Here is a 17,754-nt window from a genome sequence, read left to right as displayed (position 1 = left end):
AAAAAATTGTTGGACTACCTGAAAGCCATGATCAGAAAAAGAGACTAGACATCATCTTTAAAGTAATTATCAAGGAAAACTACCCTAATATTCTAGAACCAGAGGGTAAAATAAAAATTGGAAGAATCCACTGATCACCTCCTGAAAGAGATCCTAAGACTTCTTCCTCCTGCTTTGAACTCTGGTTTGAGCTATAGCGACCACAGGAGAACATGGTGGTGCCCAGTGTGTCTGGGATGCTCCAGCAGGGATGTCACTTCACCACTTCAGCCAGCAGATCATTTGCTAAACTCTTCAGGCCTGCAGTTCAAGTGTATGATCTAGAAGGTCAATATGCCACTGGTCTTTATTCTGCTGAATCTAAGCAGAATAAACCAGACATGGTAGAAAAGGAGTTACTCAGAGTAAAAAGAAAAAAATTGGAGGATCCCAAAGTGATTGACTGTATTATGAATTCCCATATAAAGGGTTCTATTAAGATAAAAAACCTAAATGACATAATAGTGGAAGAGAGGTTTTCTCCCATGACAACCAACGTCATGAAATTGCTTGCTGAAAATGGTCACTTAAACAATACCCCTGGAGTCATTTCAACATTTTCTACCATGATGAGTGAGCATCGTGAAGTGCTCAGTTACTACTGCATCTACTTTAGATGATGCAACTCTTTCAGAATTAAAAATAGTCCTGAACAGCTTCCTAAGGAAGGGCCAAGCCTTGAGAATGGAGGTTAAGACTGACTCTTCAATCATAGAAGGAATGATTGTTCATATGTTGATATGTCTGCAAGAACCAAGATCCAGAAACTAAGCAAGATTATGAAAGAAGCTGTTTAAAAATAACATTTTTCCACAACTCATCAATGACACTTCCAAAAATTTGTGGAAACAATAAAGCACTTGGAAAATTAAAAAAAAAGATATCCCAAAAGGAAAACTCCTAGGACTATTATAGCCAAATTCCAGAATTCCAAGGTCAAGGAGAAAACATTGCAAGCAGCCAGAAAGAAATAATTTGAGTATTGTGGAAACACAAGATTTAGCAGCTTCTACATTAAGGTATCAGAGGGCTTGAAACAAGATATTCTGGAAGTCAAAGGAGCTAGGATTAAAACCAAGATTCATCTACCCAGTAAAGAAACAGATATTCAATAAAATAGAGGACTTTCAAGCATTCTTGATGAAAAGACCAGAGATGAATAGAAAATCTGACTTTCAAATACAGCATTCAAGAGAAGCATGAAAAGGTAAACAGGAAAGAGAAATCATAAGGGACTTATTAACGTTGAACTGTTTACATTCCTACATGGAAAGATGATGTTTGTAACTCATGAAAACCTTTTCAGTATTAGGGTAGTTGGAGGAAATATACATACATATACATACATACATACATACATACATACATACATACATACATACATACGTGTGTGTGTGTGTGTGTGTGTAAACACACAGGGAGAGAGTAAGTTGAATATGAAAGGATGATATCTGAAAATAAAATTAAGCAGTGAGAGAGAAATGTGCTGGGAGAAGTAGAAAGGGAGAAATGGAATGTGTTAAATTATCTCACATAAAAGAGGCAAGAAAAAGCTTGTACAGTGGAGGGTAAGAGTGGTGAGGTGAGAGGTAATGAGTGAACCATACCCTCATCGGATTTGGCTTAAGGAGGGAATGACATACACACTCAATTGGGTATGGAAATCTATCTTACCTTGTAGGAAAGTAGAGGGAAAGGGATAAGGGAGGGTGAGACGACAGAAGGGAAGGCAGAAGCAAATCAGAAGCAAACTCTTTTGAGGGAGAGCATGGTCAAAGGATAGAATAGAATAAATGAGGGGTGGGATAGGATGTAGGGAAATATAGTCTTTCAAAACATATTGTTTTGGATGACTACATATGTATAAGCTATATCAAATTATTTGACTTCTCAATGAAGATGGGGGGAGGGAAGAAGGGGGTGAATTTGGAACTCAAAGTTTTCTTTTCTTTTTTTTTTCCTCCCCCTTCCTCCCCCCCAACCTCCCCAAGATGGCACACAATGTGATATAGGCTTTACATTTAAATACCCATTAAACATATTTTCACATTAGTGAAGTTGTAAGTAAAAATTAAAAACAATAGGAGGAACCATCAGAAAGATGAAACAAAACTCAACAGAAGGTAAAAATAAGTGATAGCAATTTGACTTCCATAGTTCTTTCTTTGGATGTGGACAGCATTTTCCATCCCGAGGCCTCTGGAGATGTCTTAGATCCTCTTAATGCTGAGAAGGGTTCAGTTTAACAATCTTAGTCATTGCATAACATGGCTATTATTGTGTACAAAATCCTCTTAGTTCTGCTCACTTCACTCAGCATCAGACCATATAAGTCTTTCCAGGTTTTTCTGAAGTCAGCCTGTTCATCATTTCTTATAGCACAATAGTATTCCATTACATTCATATACCACAACTTGCTCAGCCATTCCCCAATTGATGGGCATCCTCTCAATTTCCAATTCTTTGCCACCACAAAAAGAGCTGCTATGAATATTTTTGTACATGTGGGTCCTTTTCCCATTTGTTTAATCTCTTTGAGATATAGCCCTAGAAGTGCTATTGCTGGATCAAAGGGTATGCACATTTTTGTAGCCCTTTGGGCATAGTTCCAAATTGTTCTCCAAAATGGTTGGATCATTTCACAACTCCACCAACAATGTATTAGTGTTCCAATTTTCCCACATCTTCTCCAACATTTATCATTTTCCTGTTTTGTCATGTTGGCCAATGTGATTGTGGTACCTCAGAGTTGTTTTGATTTGCATTTCTCTAATCAATAACGATTTAGAACATTTTTTCATATGACTATAGATGGCTTTAATTTCTTCATCTGAGAACTGTCTGTTCATATCCTTTGACCATTTATCAATTGGGGAATGGCTTGTGTTCTTATAAATTTGTCTTAATTCTCTATATATTTTAGAAATGAGGCCTTTATCAGAGACTGGTTGTAAAAATTCTTTCCCAATTTTCTACCTTCCTTCTAATCTTAGTTGCATTGGCTTTGTTTGTGCAAAAACTTTTCAATTTAATGTAATCAAAATTATCCATTTTGCTTTTCATAATGTTCTCTATCTCCTGTTTGGTCATGAATTCTTCTGTTCTCCATAGATCTGATAGGTAAACTATTCCTTGTTCTCCCAGTTTACTTATGGTATCAGCCTTTATATCTAAGTCATGAACCCATTTTGACTTTATTTTGGTATATGGTGTGAGATTTGGGTCTATGCCTAGTTTCTGCCATACTCTTTTCCAGTTTTCCCAGCAGTTTTTTTCAAAGAGTGGGTTCTTATCCCAGAAGCTGGGGTCTTTGGGTTTATCAAATAATAGATTACTATAGTCATTGACTACTGTGTCTTGCATATTTAACCTATTCCACTGATCCACCTCCCTATTTCTTAGCCAGTACCAAGCAGTTTTGATGATTGCTGCTTTATAATATACAATTTAAGATCTGGAATTGCTAGGCCACCTTCCCCTGCATTTCTTTTCATTAGTTCCTTTGATATTCTGGACCTTTTGTTTTTCCAAATGAATCTTATTATTTTTTCTAACTCTATAAAATAATTTTTGGTAGTTTGATTGGTATGGCACTGAATAAGTAAATTAGCTTAGGTAGGATTGTCATTTTTATTATATTAGCTCGCCTACCCATGAGCAACTGATGTTTTTCCAATTATTTAGATCTGATTTTATTTGTGTGAAAAGTGTTTTGTAATTGTGTTCATAGAGTTCCTGGGTTTGTTTCGGTAGGTAGACTCCTAAATATTTTATAATGTCTACAGTAAGTTTAAATGGGATTTCTCTTTCTATCTCTTGCTGTTGGGCTTTGTTGGTAATATATAGAAATGCTGATGATTTATGTGGGTTTATTTTATAGCCTGCAACTTTGCTAAAGTTGTTTATTATTTCAAGTAGTTTTTTACTTGATTCTCTAGGATTCTCTAAGCATATCATCATGTCATCTGCAAAGAGTGATAGCTTTGTTTCTTCTTTGCCTATTCTAATGCCTTCAATTTCTTTTTCTTCTCTTATGGCTAAAACTAAGGTTTCCAGTACAATATTGAATAACAGTGTTGATAATGAACATCCTTTTTTCACCCCCGATCTTATTGGAAATGCTTCCAGTCTGTCCCCATTACATATAATGCTTGCTGAAGGTTTTAGATAAATGCTATTTATTATTTGAAGGAAGACTCCATTTATACCTATGCTTTCTAGTGTTTTTAATAGTAGTGGGTGTTGTATTTAATCCAAAGCCTTTTCTGGATCTGTTGAGATGATCATGTGGTTTCTGTTGGTTTTGGTGTTGATATGCTCAATGATGCTGATAGTTTTCCTAATATTGAACCAATCCTGCATTCTTGGTATAAATCCTACCTGGTCATAGTGTATTATTCTTGTGATAAGTTGGAAGGCTTGTTTTTTTTGTTTTTATTTTTTTGGCTAGGCAATGGGGTTAAGTGACTTGCCCATGGTCACACAGCTAGTAAGTATTATATGTAAGTATTATTCTTGTGATAAGTTGGAAGGCTTGTTTTTTTTTTGTTTTTTTTTTTTGGCTAGGCAATGGGGTTAAGTGACTTGCCCATGGTCACACAGCTAGTAAGTATTATATGTCTGAGGTCGGATTTGAACTCAGGTCCTCCTGAATCCAGGGCCAGTGGTCTATCACTCTGCCACTAGCTGCCCTGGAACTCAAAGTTTTGAAAATGAATGTTAAAAATTGTTTTCACATGCATTTGGAAAATAAGATATATAGGCAATGTGGTATAGAAATCTATCTTGCCCTATAGGAAAATAGAAGGGGTGGGGGAAAGAGAAGAAGGGGTGATAGAAGGAAAGGCTGCCTGGGGGGAAGGGGTAATCAGAATATACACTATCTTGGGGTGGGGGAAGGGAGAGATGGGGAGAAAATTTAGAAATCAAAATCTTGTGGAAGTGAATGTTGAAAATTAGAAATAAATAAACTAATAAAAAGAAGTGTGAGGTGCTCAAATTTACAGAGACCTCCATCCCAAATGTTCATACAGGCCATTTTTGGCAAATCTGTGGTAGAGCATTCAAAGGTCGTATTGGTCTGATTAGTCCCAGTTAGAAATATTATAAATTGACCCTAACCTAGTGATGTCATTTTAGTACTCTTAGAATATAATGGATACCAACTATACATGCATACCATGTTTAAACTAAATTGAACTGTACCATGGCCCCACATATTGTCAACTCATTGTGAGTAATTATGCTCTTACTTAATTTCTGACTGTCTTTCAAAAATCTACACATATGTTACCTTTTTTGTGAGGCCTTCCCTGACATGGTAATCTCTCTGGTAACAATAACTCTCAAATGCACTTGCTTTTTTATACGTTGTCACACTATTATTTTAAACACCTGGGAATTACAGCAGTTTTCACTCATCTTCCCAATTCTTGCTTTCCTTCTGAAAATATTTTTGTTTTGAGAGAAATGTTTCTTTTTTGAGTTCATGCAATAGTAACTGTCACCAATATAGTTCTACTGCAATTCAGAAATTATAGAGGCAAAAAGCTAGGTTATATTATACTTGAACGTAAGTTCAGTTCTCAGATGAAAACAAACCAAAAAATGAAACCAAAACAAAAACCAAACTTGAATAATAGAATGTAAACATTTTCCATTTTAGACAAAATTACATCAAAATGAAAGATAAATAATTATTATAAATGTTTAAATCTAGTATATTCCTTTTAGGCCATAAAAGTTAAAGAAAAGAAAATTCATAATTCCATGCTCCCTTCAATGTCATAAAAATTGAACCAACTTAGTTAAGTAGAGTGATAATCCTCTAAAGAAAAAAACTAATTACATGGACTGTATAAGTGAATTAAAACAGGTTACAGATTAAAGTAGAATTTAGGGGGTTCACAATGAGCTAATTGTTGCCAGGTAATTAAGAGCAGTCAAGATTTTTCTTTTAGCTTCTTATCTAAGGAGTGATTGAAGCCTTAAGTAAATTTTCACATACTATGGGACAGGTTTCACCCTGCTCAATAACTTCTTAACTTCCCCAATAATATAAATTAATGGAAGGAAATTAAAAAAAATTAAAAATCCCATAACATATTATATTACCTCAGCTGTGTACAGGTTATATCACTCTGGCTGAATGTAAGCTCTTTGATGGCGTGACTGTGTCTTAAATTTTGTTGCCAGAAATCTATCAAGCCAAAGTTCTGTACTGCATGATTCATAAATGAATATTTGCAGGAAAAGGGCTGATATTGTAGAAGATGAAATAAATTAAGTCTTTCTAGCACTGATTTCATTTTTCAAGTCAAATAGCAAGCATCAAGCAGGAATTGATATAAACTACTTTGGAACTAAACCAGGGGTATAGTATCTTTCATAATCATTTTCATCATCATCATCATCATCATTATCATCATCATCATCACATATATATGCACATATATGCTTGCATGAATACATGTGTATGAATAGCCCCGTGTATATGTATATATATGCATATATACACATGTGTGTATATATGCACACATGTACATAGTATTATATATTTGTGTGTATAATGCATATATATAGAAGCCAGAGTGCGTACACACGTATAGATATATCATTTGCATATTTTATGTGGCACGTATTATGTAGAAAATATAATAATATATTTAATATTATACGCACATATGTGTGTAGGCATATGCAAGTATGTACAAATATATGTAATATAAAATTTTATATATGTATGTATATAAATATATCTATAGATAGTTATAAAGTTAGAGATAGAAACAGAAATCTCTGTCTCTGTACACATTATGTACATATATGCCCAGAAGATAGATTAATAGATGAGAAATAATTATCTAGATAGATAGATATAGATATGCTTTATGCATATGTATGGGTGTATATTTATATGTATGTATGTATGTATGTATATATGTAAGTGTGTATGTATAGTGTAGTGCAAGTATTGGATAGTATAGTATTATATTTTACCACATTAAATATTTGTACTTACTGTTTGCAGAGCTCTATTCTAGGTGGAAGGTGATCTAAAATTTAGAAAATTGACAATGCTTCTTCTGTCTAGCAAAAACATTGGTGAAGTATTCATTATCCTAGAGGTAATTAATTCATTCTTTGCTAAACTATTAACATATCACATAGTACTGAGTAAAAGTAGACAATATGATTATATAATATTATAAAATATTATAAAATTTAATATATTTATTATTATACATTACATATTCATATAATACATAATGCCACATGTGTCCAGTTTAATAAATGCATGTATATGTTTATATGTGTGTATAAATGTATATGTATATCTGCATGTATGTACATATATATCTGCTCTGTTATTTGGGCACCATATGCACACATACATGAATATGTATATATATATATATATATACACACACACACACATACACACACACACACACACACATGAACACGTACACATACATACATACAAAAATGTGTGTGTGTATGTGTGTGAATAATACCCAGATATTTACTCTTGGATGTAGCCTTTTCATTATAAGGCTACCACTAAATAGACAGTTTAAAGTAGAGGAAAAATCCAGGAACAACATCCAGTCAGATTCAGGTGATTTCAGAATGGTCAATCAACAATCTTTTTTTTTTTTGTATATAACTTAATTACTTGTAAAAACCCACATCCAAGATTATATTAATCAGCTCTCTTCTGCATTTGTAGATGCAAATACAGCTTTGAACAAAATCAATTAATCCTCCCCCTTAAATCAGCAACATACACTTCAGCAACTATATCTTAATTCTCTCCAAGTTGTCTTAGTATCATACATCACCTAAATAAAGATGAGGATTTCTATTTCTAGACAGGTAAGATTGTAGATTTAATAGGGATGGGGTGTCTGCTCCTCAGATATGATTTGCCGTGCTGGTGTAATGGTCACCTGAATGAGGCTGAGGAGCCTTTTCTAGAAAATATCTGATGAGGAGTAATGGAGTCCTCAAGTCTTTATCCCCTCCCCAACATATCCCTGCTACTTTCAGGGGCTATCACATGGCCTTTGATTTCATTGAAGCTTTACTATTTCTTTGGTCTCTGCTTTGTCTGCTCATTATTTTGGGGTGAGGTATTAGAGACGACTTCAATCCTTAGTTTCTAAAATGTCTGCGTGTTGAGCCATTGAATGTCTAGGAGCCAAAGTCCATGTTATATTTTGCAAGCAGCCAGTCCAGCAGTGAAGCCTTGAGGAAAACCCTGAGGGATACATGCAAATACATTCAGCAACTATCAAAACCTGCAATTTGGTGGAATCATTTCTATACAGAAATATATTTAAATTTGAGCTATCTCTTTCTAGAAATCAAGGTGGTTTGGGAGTGGAAGAGTAGTATGTCACCAGGTATTAAGGGAGAAATATTTGTAATTCTATTTTTGATATATTTGTACATTAAATATCATAATGACAAATACTTGATGTGAATTAGTTATGGTTAATTGGTTTTTTGGCCCTATATGGTTATCATTGGGCTTTAACAATCTGTAGTGGGGGCTCAAGAAGAAAGTATCAGAGAAGAGAAACCCCTGAACACAGCATAGCCTCCAGACTCCAGTCCATCTTCCACACAGCTACCAAATGACCATCCCCAAAGTAAGAATTCTGGCCATATTGTCCTTGATCCCTACTCAGTAAAATCAAGTAGCTCCCTTTTACCTTCAGGATCAAATGTAAAATCTGTTCACTTTTAAAGCCCTTCATGAACTATTCCTCTCCTCTCCTTCCAGGATTCTGACGGATGTACTCTATCTATTTAATCTATCAACTAATGACACCAGACTCCTTGCTGTTGGTCATAAAAGACAATGTCTAGAATCTGCATTTTCATTGGTTGAGCATCATACCTAAAACAATCTTCTCCCTCACCTTAACCTTCTGAATCCCCTGTCTTCCTCAAGCTCCAGCTCAAATCCAACTTTCTATAAACAAAACAAAACAAAACAAAACTATAAGTTCCTCTTAATACTGGTGTCTTATCTAAATTATCTATCCATCTACCATCTATCTATCTCACATATGTGAATATCATATATGTATATAGTTGATTGCCTGTTGTCCTTCTCATTAGAATGCGAGCCCTTTGTCGACTGGGACTCTTTTTTTCTTTTAATTTAATATTTCATTTTTCCCCAGTTACATGTAAAAACAATTTTTAACATTCGTTTTTAAAATTTTGAATTCCTAATTCTTTCCCTTACTCTCTCCCCATGGCCCCCTCCCCCATTGAAAAGGCAAGCAATTCAATATAGGTTATACATGTATAGTCATGCAAAATATTTCCATAATAGTTATGTGAAAGAAAACAGACAAAAAACCTCAAGAAAAATTAAGGAAAAAAAGCATGCTTTAATTCGTATTCATACACCATCAGTTCATTCTCTGGGGATAGATAGCATTTTTATCATAAATCCTTCAGAGGTGTCTTGGGTCACTGTGTTGCTGAGAATAGATAAGTCATTCACAGCTGATCATCTTATAACAGTGCTGTTAATTTTTACACAACACATTCCATTTTGTATCAGCCTATGTGAGTCTTTACAGTTTTTTTCTGAGAATATCCTGCTCATCATTTGTTATAGTACAGTATTATTCCATTACAATCACATACCACAATTTGTTGATCCATTCTTCCAATTGATGGGCATCCCCTCAATTTCTAATGCTTTGTTCCTAGAAAAGAACTGCTATAAATGTTTTTGTTTATATAGTTCCTTTTCCTTTTTTTTTTTAATCTCTTTTGGGTTACAGACCTAGTAGTGGTATTGCTAGGTCAAACGGTATGCATGGTTGTATAACTCTTTGGGCATAGAAATGTTCTACAGAATGGTTGAATTGGTTCATAACTCCACCCTCATTTCCCCCATATCCCCTCCAACATTTTTCATTTACCTTTTCTATCCTTTTGGCCTATCTAATAAGTATAAAATAGTAACTCAGAATTGTTTTAATTTATATTTCTCCAATCAATAGTAAGAGCATTTTTTCACTTGATTATAGATAGATTTGATTACTTCATCTGAAAAACTGAACATATTTTTGATCATTTATCAGTTGGGGAATGGCTCTTATTTCTATTAATTTGACTCAGTTCTCTATGTTTGAGAAATGAGGCCTTTATCAGAGATACTTCTTTCAAAATTCTTTTTTTTCCACAGTTACTATTGCTATTTCCCTCCATCCTATTTCCTCCCCCATTTAAATCTATTTTCTCTTTCTTTTCACACTGCCTCTCCTAAATAGTGTTTTGCTTCTGACTACCCCCTCCCCTAACCTTCGCTCCCTTCTATCACCCGCATTCTCTTATCTCCTTCCTCTCCTACTTTCCTGTAGGGTAAGAAAGATTTATATACCCAATTGAGTGTGTATGGTATTCCCTCTTTGAGTCAATTCTGATAAGAGTAAAGTTTACTCACTTCCCTTCACCTTCCCCCTCTTTCCCTCCATTGTAAAAGTTTTTTTCTTGCCTCTTTTATGTGAAATAATTTAACCCATTCTACCTTCCCCTTTCTCCTTCTCCCAGTACATTCCTCTCTCATCCCTTAACTTTATATATATATATCTATATATATCTATATATCTATATCTATCTATCTATCTATATATCTATATCTATCATCCCTTCATATTCAACTCACACCTGTGCCCTCAGTCTATATATACTCCTTCTAACTACCCTAATAATGAAAAAGATCTTATGAGTTAAAAATATCATCTTCCCACATAAGAATATAAACAGTTTCAAATTAAGTCCGTTATGAGTTTCCTTTTCTGTTTACCTTTCTATGCTTCTCTTGAATCATGTATCTAAAAGTCAGATTTTCTCTTCAGCTTTGTTCTTTTCATCAAGAATGCTTGAAAGCCCTTTATTTCATTGAATTCCCACTTTTCACCCTAAAGGATTATACTCAGTTTTGCTAGGTAGATAAGTTTTGGTTATAATCCTAGTTCCTTTGCCCTCTGAAATATCTTATTTCAAGCCCTCCAATACTTTAATGTAGAAGCCAAAAACTCTTGTGTTATCCTGACTATGGCTCCACAGTCTTTGAATTGTTTCTTTCTTGCTGCTTGCAATATTTTGTCCTTGACCTCAGAAATCTGGAATTTGGTTAAAATATTCCTGGAAGTTTTCTTTTAGGATCTCTTTTTAGGATTCTTTCAATTTCTATTTTACCATATGCCTCTAGAATATCAGGGCAGTTTTCCTTGACCATTTTTTGAAATATAATGTCTAGGCTCTTTTTTTTTTTGATCAAGGTTTCTGGTAGTTCAATAATTTTTAAATTATCTTTTTGGATCTATTTTTCTGGTCAGCTGTTTTTCCAATGAGATAGTTTACATTGTCTATTTTTTTCTTCTTTTGGTTTTATTTGATTGCTTCTCAATTTCTCACAAAGTCATTAACTTCTATCTGCTTCATTCTCATTTTTAAGGACTTATTTTCTTCAGTGAATTTTAGGACCTCTTTTTCCATTTGTCCAGTTCTGCTTTTTAAAGCATTCTTCTCCTCACTGGCTTTTTGGACCTCTTTTACCATTTGGCCTAGTCTGTTTTGTAAGGTGTTATTTTCAGTATTGTGTGTGTGTGTGTGTGTGTGTGTGTGTGTGCGTGTGTGTTGTGTGTGTGTGTGTGTGTCTCCTTTACCAAGCTGTTGGGACATTAATCATGATTTTCTTGCATCACTCTCATTTCTCTTCCCAATTTTCCTTGTACCTTTCCTACTTGATTTTCAAAATCCTTTTTGAGCTCTTCTATGGCCTGTGACTAATTATTTTTTTTTCTTGAAGGCTTTGGATGTAGAAGCTTTGACTTCACCATCTTCTTCTGAGTGTGTGTTTTGATCTTCATTGTCACCATAGTAACTTTCTATAGTCAGAGAGTTTTTCTCTTGTTTGCTCATTTTCCCAGCTTATTACTTGACTGAATTTTTTTTAAAATTACATTCATGTTAAGCTTATTTTCCCATTAGTCACAATGTAAAGAACAATTAGAACTAATGGGAGGAGCCATGTGAATGAAGCAATGATAAAAAAAAAAATAAACAACCAGAAAAGGAGAGCAAATAGTATGCATCCATCTGCATTCAGACTCCATATTTCTTTCTCTGGGTATGGGTAGCAATTTCCATCACAAATCTTCTGTAGTTGTCTTAGATTCTTGTGTTGCTGTGAAGAACCACGTCTATCAAAGTTAGTCATCCCATACTGTGGTTGTTACTGTGTACAATGTTTTCCTGATTCTGCTCATTTCACTCTGCAGCAGGACTTTGAACTTTCTGTTAAAGTAAGGCTCTACTTCCAAGGTAGAGGGTATACTGTCCCAAATTTGGGGGGGTTTGGGAAGCTGCTTTCAGAAATACTTCTAGGGATCTGTTTGTTTTCAGTTCTTCCAAGGTGGTAGGATCTAAGGAGAGGTGTTTACTGCTCTCTTGGCCTGCGCTTTTGTCTGTGAATCACCACAAGCACTCTTTTTTTTGCCATAGAACTGTGAGGAAGGTTCCCTCTCCACTGTGGCCACAAGCCCTGCTAGTTAGTGCTCCTTCTCACCCTGGGACTGCCACCCATGATTCTTACCTAGATCCAAGTATGGGCAAAGCAACCGAGTCCTGGCTCAATGCTAGCAAAAAGACCCCGGCAATCTCCTTCTGACCAGATGTTCAACCCCCTTACTGTCTGTGGGCTTAGAGCTCTGGAAGCAGCCACTGATCCTGCTGATGCAGTGTCTCCCAAGGTCTGCTCCTGGTTTACTGGGACTGGCTCTGTGCTGGTGCCTCCTGGGTTGGGCTGTGCTAGTGCGGTCTGCCGTGGACTGTGCTACTCTCACCCAGGTGCAACAGACTTTTCCGGTTGATCTTCTAAGTTCTCTTTGGCATCTAAAAGATGGGTTGAGAGGTCTGGAAACTGCCACTATTGCCAATGACTTAGTTACCTACAGGACTGCTCTGCATTTGCTGAGGCGAGGTTTGGTCTGGCCTGGCTTGCCCTGGAGTGCCTACTTTTCTCACTCTAGTGCAACAGACCTTTTCTGCTAACCTTCCAAGTTATCTTGGGCTGGAAAATGTTTTATTCCATCTTTTTGTGGGTTCTGCTGCTCTAGAATTTGTTTAAAATTGTTTTAAAGGTTTTTGGAGTGGTTTGGGGAAGAGTCCATGTGAGTCCTTGCCTTTACTCCACCATTTTGGCTACACTTCTAGACTGGGACTTGTTTTACCTTTCTTTGTATTCCTGGCATTTATTACAGTGTCTGGCAACAAGAACATATGTGCTAAGTAAATAATTGATTTCAAATAATGGAGAGTCATTGCAGATTTCTATGCAAACATATACCTGGGCAAAGTTGTGTCTTAGGAAAATTATATGTGTATGAGTGTAGTGAAAGAATGGAAGCAGGAAGACTGATTGGGAAGATAAACAATGAAGGACTAAACTAGGTTGATAGTTGTGGAAATGAAAAGGTGGGAATATCATGATTGTTGAGATGGAGAGGACTATGAAAACTTCATTTTTTTATCTTTTGATATTAAAACCAACATGAAAATATCAATTAAGTGTTCTTTTAAAGGTCACATTGCTATTTTTTCTTTATTAAATGTTATGTTAAAATAGCATTTCAAGGTGAACAAAGCGCAGGTAAAAAAATAAAGAATAGGCACACAGCAGTGTCCTCTTGGTACAATCCCAGAAGATCAGAAGAAAAGTCCCAGGACTACGTTTAGTCCCTCTGAAGAGTAAACACCGCCAGGCTAGGGTCCTCATTAAAATAAGTGGAAAGCCCTGTGTTTAGTTGATTTGGGACGCTGCCTTGGCCCCGCATCTTAACTTTTACCCCAGTGACAGTGAGGGGAGTTGGGGAAGATTAAGGAAACCTCTCCTAACAAGGAATATCAGATCCCAGTGCGCTGCAGGGAGCCACAGGGCAAGAAGGAACCAGCACAGAGGCCAGTTAAGTGCAGAAGCAAGGGTGGAATGACCTGGGCTGTGGACATTTACAGGAAGCTGGAGGTTTGGCTTTGGTTCCAGGCTAGAGGGGAGAACTGAAGATCTGAGACAAGAGTTCCCATCCCCCATACCTGAGGACTAGAGGTGATTGCAAAAATGAAGCCATTACTACAAAAAAAAAAGAAGAAGAAAAGTACACAGGCAAAGGATAAAGAATCCAACCATAGAAAGTTATTTTGGGAATAGGAAAAAAAAAGCCTGGAGTTCATTTTCAAAGAAGGATATTGAAGCAAAGAGACCCTCTTCTACATGAAGAGTAACCTCAAATGGTCACCTGCCCAAAATGAATTTATAGAACTTTAAAAAGACTTTAAAAATCAAATGAGGGAAATTGAGGGAAAACTTTAAAGAGAGAGAGAGAGAGAGAGAGAGAGAGAGAGAGAGAGAGAGAGAGAGAGAGAGAGAGAGAGAGAGAACAATCCAAGAAAAACAAGTAGATTATGAAAAGAAAGTCAACCCATCAGAAAAGGAGGTCTAGATTTTTTTTTGGGGGGGGTAGGCAATGGTGTTAAGTGACTTGCCCAAGGTCACACAGCTAGTAAGTGTTATGTGTCTAAGGCTGGATTTGAACTCAGGTGCTCCTGAATCCAAGGCCAGTGCTCTATCCACTGAGCCACCTAGCTGCCCCCAGAGATCCAGAATCTTAAGGAAGAAAACGACACCTTGAAAATTAGAATTGGGCAAGGTGATTGTATATAGTGTCCTAAGACCTGTGGTCCTTTAGAGTCTTTGCTCCTAGGTCTTGTGGGATTCTACTTGTGGCACCATCATATTTAAATTATTTTTTTTCTTGTTGCTTTTAATACTTTATCCTTGAGCTGGGGGTTTTGGGATTTGACTATAATATTCCTATGAGTTTTCCTCATATGACCTCTCTTTTAATTGGTGATCAATAGATTTTTTTTCGCCTATTTTTACTCCCTCTGCCACTTGTTCTAATGCTTCAGGACAATTTTCTTTAATTATTTTTTGTATTATTGCATCAAGATTCTTTTTCTAATCGTAGCTTTCAGTTAATCTGATTATTTTTATGTTTTCTCTCCTTTATTCTCTAAGATCAGTTGTTTTTCTTATAAGATGTTTCACTTTCTTTTCAATTTTTTTCATTATTCATATTTTCTTTAATTTTTTGATTTCTTATAACCTGAATGGCTTCACCTTGCCCAATTCTAGTTTTCAAAATGTCATTTTCTTCCTTAAGATTCTGGATCTACTTTCCTAATTGGTTGACTTTCCTTTCATAATCTTCTTGTTTTTCTTGAATAATAATAATAATAATTATTATTATTTTTAGTTTTTCCTCCATCTCTCTCATTTGACTTTAAAAGTCTTTAAGTTCTTCTATGAATTCTTTTTGGGCAGATGACCATTTGATGTTACTCCCTGAGGTAGAAGGGGTTTCTTTGCTTCAATATCCTCTTCTGAAGATGAACCTCTGTCTTCTCTATTCCTATAATAGCTTTCTATGGTTGGATTCTTTCTCCTTTGCCTTTGCATTTTTTGTAGTAGTAGCTTAATTTTTGTAATCACTGTTAGCCGTGGACTACGGGGGATGGTGCCTCTTGTCCCAGATCTTCAGTTCTCTATCCTGGAACAAAAGCCCAATCTCCAGCCTCCTGTAAGTGCCAACAGCCAGGGGCCTTCTGCCCCCACTACTTCTGCACTCACTGCACATGTGCTGTTTCCTTCTTCCCCCCTCCACTGTCCACAGCACAGCGGGGTCTGGTGTTCCTTGTCAGCAGGACAAGGCTAGAGGGGAGAATCCAACCATAGAAAGTTATCATGGGAATAGAAAAAAGAAAAACAAAAACAAAAACAAAAACAAAAAAAACCCTGCAGTTCATTTTCAGAGAAGGATATTGAAGCAAAGAGACCTTCCATACTCCCTAGCTCTGAAACCCAACTCCCCTCACTATCCCTGGGGTTAAAGTTGTGGTGGTTGAGCCAAGGCAACCTCCCAAACCAGCTAACCCCAGGCCTGTTGCTTGTTGTTTAAACAGACCCTAGCCTGGAGGTGTTTACTCTTCACAGGGACCAAACTTTGCCCTCGGATTTTTCTTCTAATCTTCTCAAATTGTCCCAGGAAAGCCTTGTTATGTCACTATTCTGGTTTATTTTTACCTGCACTTTGTTTGACCTAAGGTGCTGTTTTATTGTTTTGTGGGGGAAAATCTTGGTGGTGGAATTTTCTGACCTACTCATCATCTTCTCAGAATCCTCTCTTGTATTTAAGTTTCAATATTTAAGTTGAGGTTATTTTTTTTTCCTTTTCTCTATTCTGTATTTGTATTCTGCTGTTTGAGTCTAAATTTTAAAATATATATATGTGTGTGTGTGTGTGTGTGTGTGTGTGTGTGTGTGTGTGTGTGTATGATTTCTTCAGTTAAAAGCAATACAATTTTAACTTACTACCACAGTAATGCACTAAAATGCTACTGATGATTCTAGGTCCATTTGCCACTGTACTAAATGGTCCCAGATTGCTTAACTCTTTATGTTCTTGTGGGGTTTTTTAAATATTTTTTTTCCTGAGTTCTCCCTTTCTACCAGCTTTCACTTTGTGATATTGGTGTATTTATTTGCCACTCTTCTCTTCCTCTTCTTACTTACTATTCTGAAGTATGGCCTAATAACCACACAATCAAGCTTCAAGAAATGAGAGGCATTTTATGAGTAATTACTTACTTATATTTTATACTGTTTTTACTGTCACATAAGAATTTTTCTCATGATAAACACATAAGGCAGGTAGTATAACTATTATTCCATTTTAAATACAAAAAAAAAATAAGGCTTAGAATTGTTGTTTGACTTGCTCACAATCAGGTAGCTAGAAAATGTTCCTGGGAATAACTTCTTACATCACTTCTCTTTTTCCTACATCATGAGTGAAACCAAGGATATGAGTTCTAGGATGATACTTTTGCCTATCTTTTGTGGATTCTTAGAGGTTCTTTTTTTTTTTTTTTCTGTTTCTCAATTATTGCATGTAATTGGTCTTCTGGCTAATGAAGATATCTGGCTCAGGGAATTATAAACATAATCTCATAAAGAGAATTGGCAATCAAACCTTGTTTCCCAATTTGGCTCACTTGGCATGAAAAAGTACGTTCCAATCTTTCAGCAACTGTGTTTATGGCTAAATTCACTTTCCTCAATCATCTTCATGAACTTCAGCTATGGACACTTCCATTGCCTCTGCAGGGCCCTCCCCTCCAACATCAGAAACAGCTGGCATCAAGCTGGAAAACTGCAGGCAGTCAATGCAAGGGAAGAGAAACTGTCACTAACTTTGATTAGGTGCTTTGTAGCATGGTTTTAAGTTTTCTTATTGATTCCTTGATGTCTTCTCAGAACCCCTGGTGCAGAACTTTCCTCAACAACCATACATCTTTTCGAATCAGTATTTTCAATCATCTCCTCCTGCTCCAATTCTTTGTTTTTCTTTTTTTTTTCCATTAAACTAGGAGTCTGCTTTGAATCTCATTTGCCTTCCCTCACAGGGTTGTAGTACTATTCTCCTCTTATCTTTTACAGTACTGCTACTTGAAAAAATTACCCAAGATGTTCAGTTTAAACAACATCCTCCCATTTGCAAAACTCCCTGAGAGATTGTACATATATATGTGTGCGTATATAGATAGATAGATAGATAG

General features: G+C 35.9%; 1 pseudogene; it reads left to right on the top strand.

Moving 5' to 3' along the window:
- The first annotated feature begins 209 nt into the window (after positions 1 to 209).
- On the top strand, positions 210 to 836 carry LOC110192150 (ATP synthase peripheral stalk subunit OSCP, mitochondrial pseudogene; annotated as a pseudogene).
- The last annotated feature ends 16,918 nt before the right edge of the window (positions 837 to 17,754 follow it).

This window comes from Phascolarctos cinereus, unplaced genomic scaffold (assembly GCF_003287225.1).
Source record: "Phascolarctos cinereus isolate Bilbo 61053 unplaced genomic scaffold, phaCin_HiC Scaffold_2;HRSCAF=192, whole genome shotgun sequence".
Taxonomy (NCBI): domain Eukaryota; kingdom Metazoa; phylum Chordata; class Mammalia; order Diprotodontia; family Phascolarctidae; genus Phascolarctos; species Phascolarctos cinereus.
This window is presented reverse-complemented; position numbering and strand designations above follow the sequence as displayed.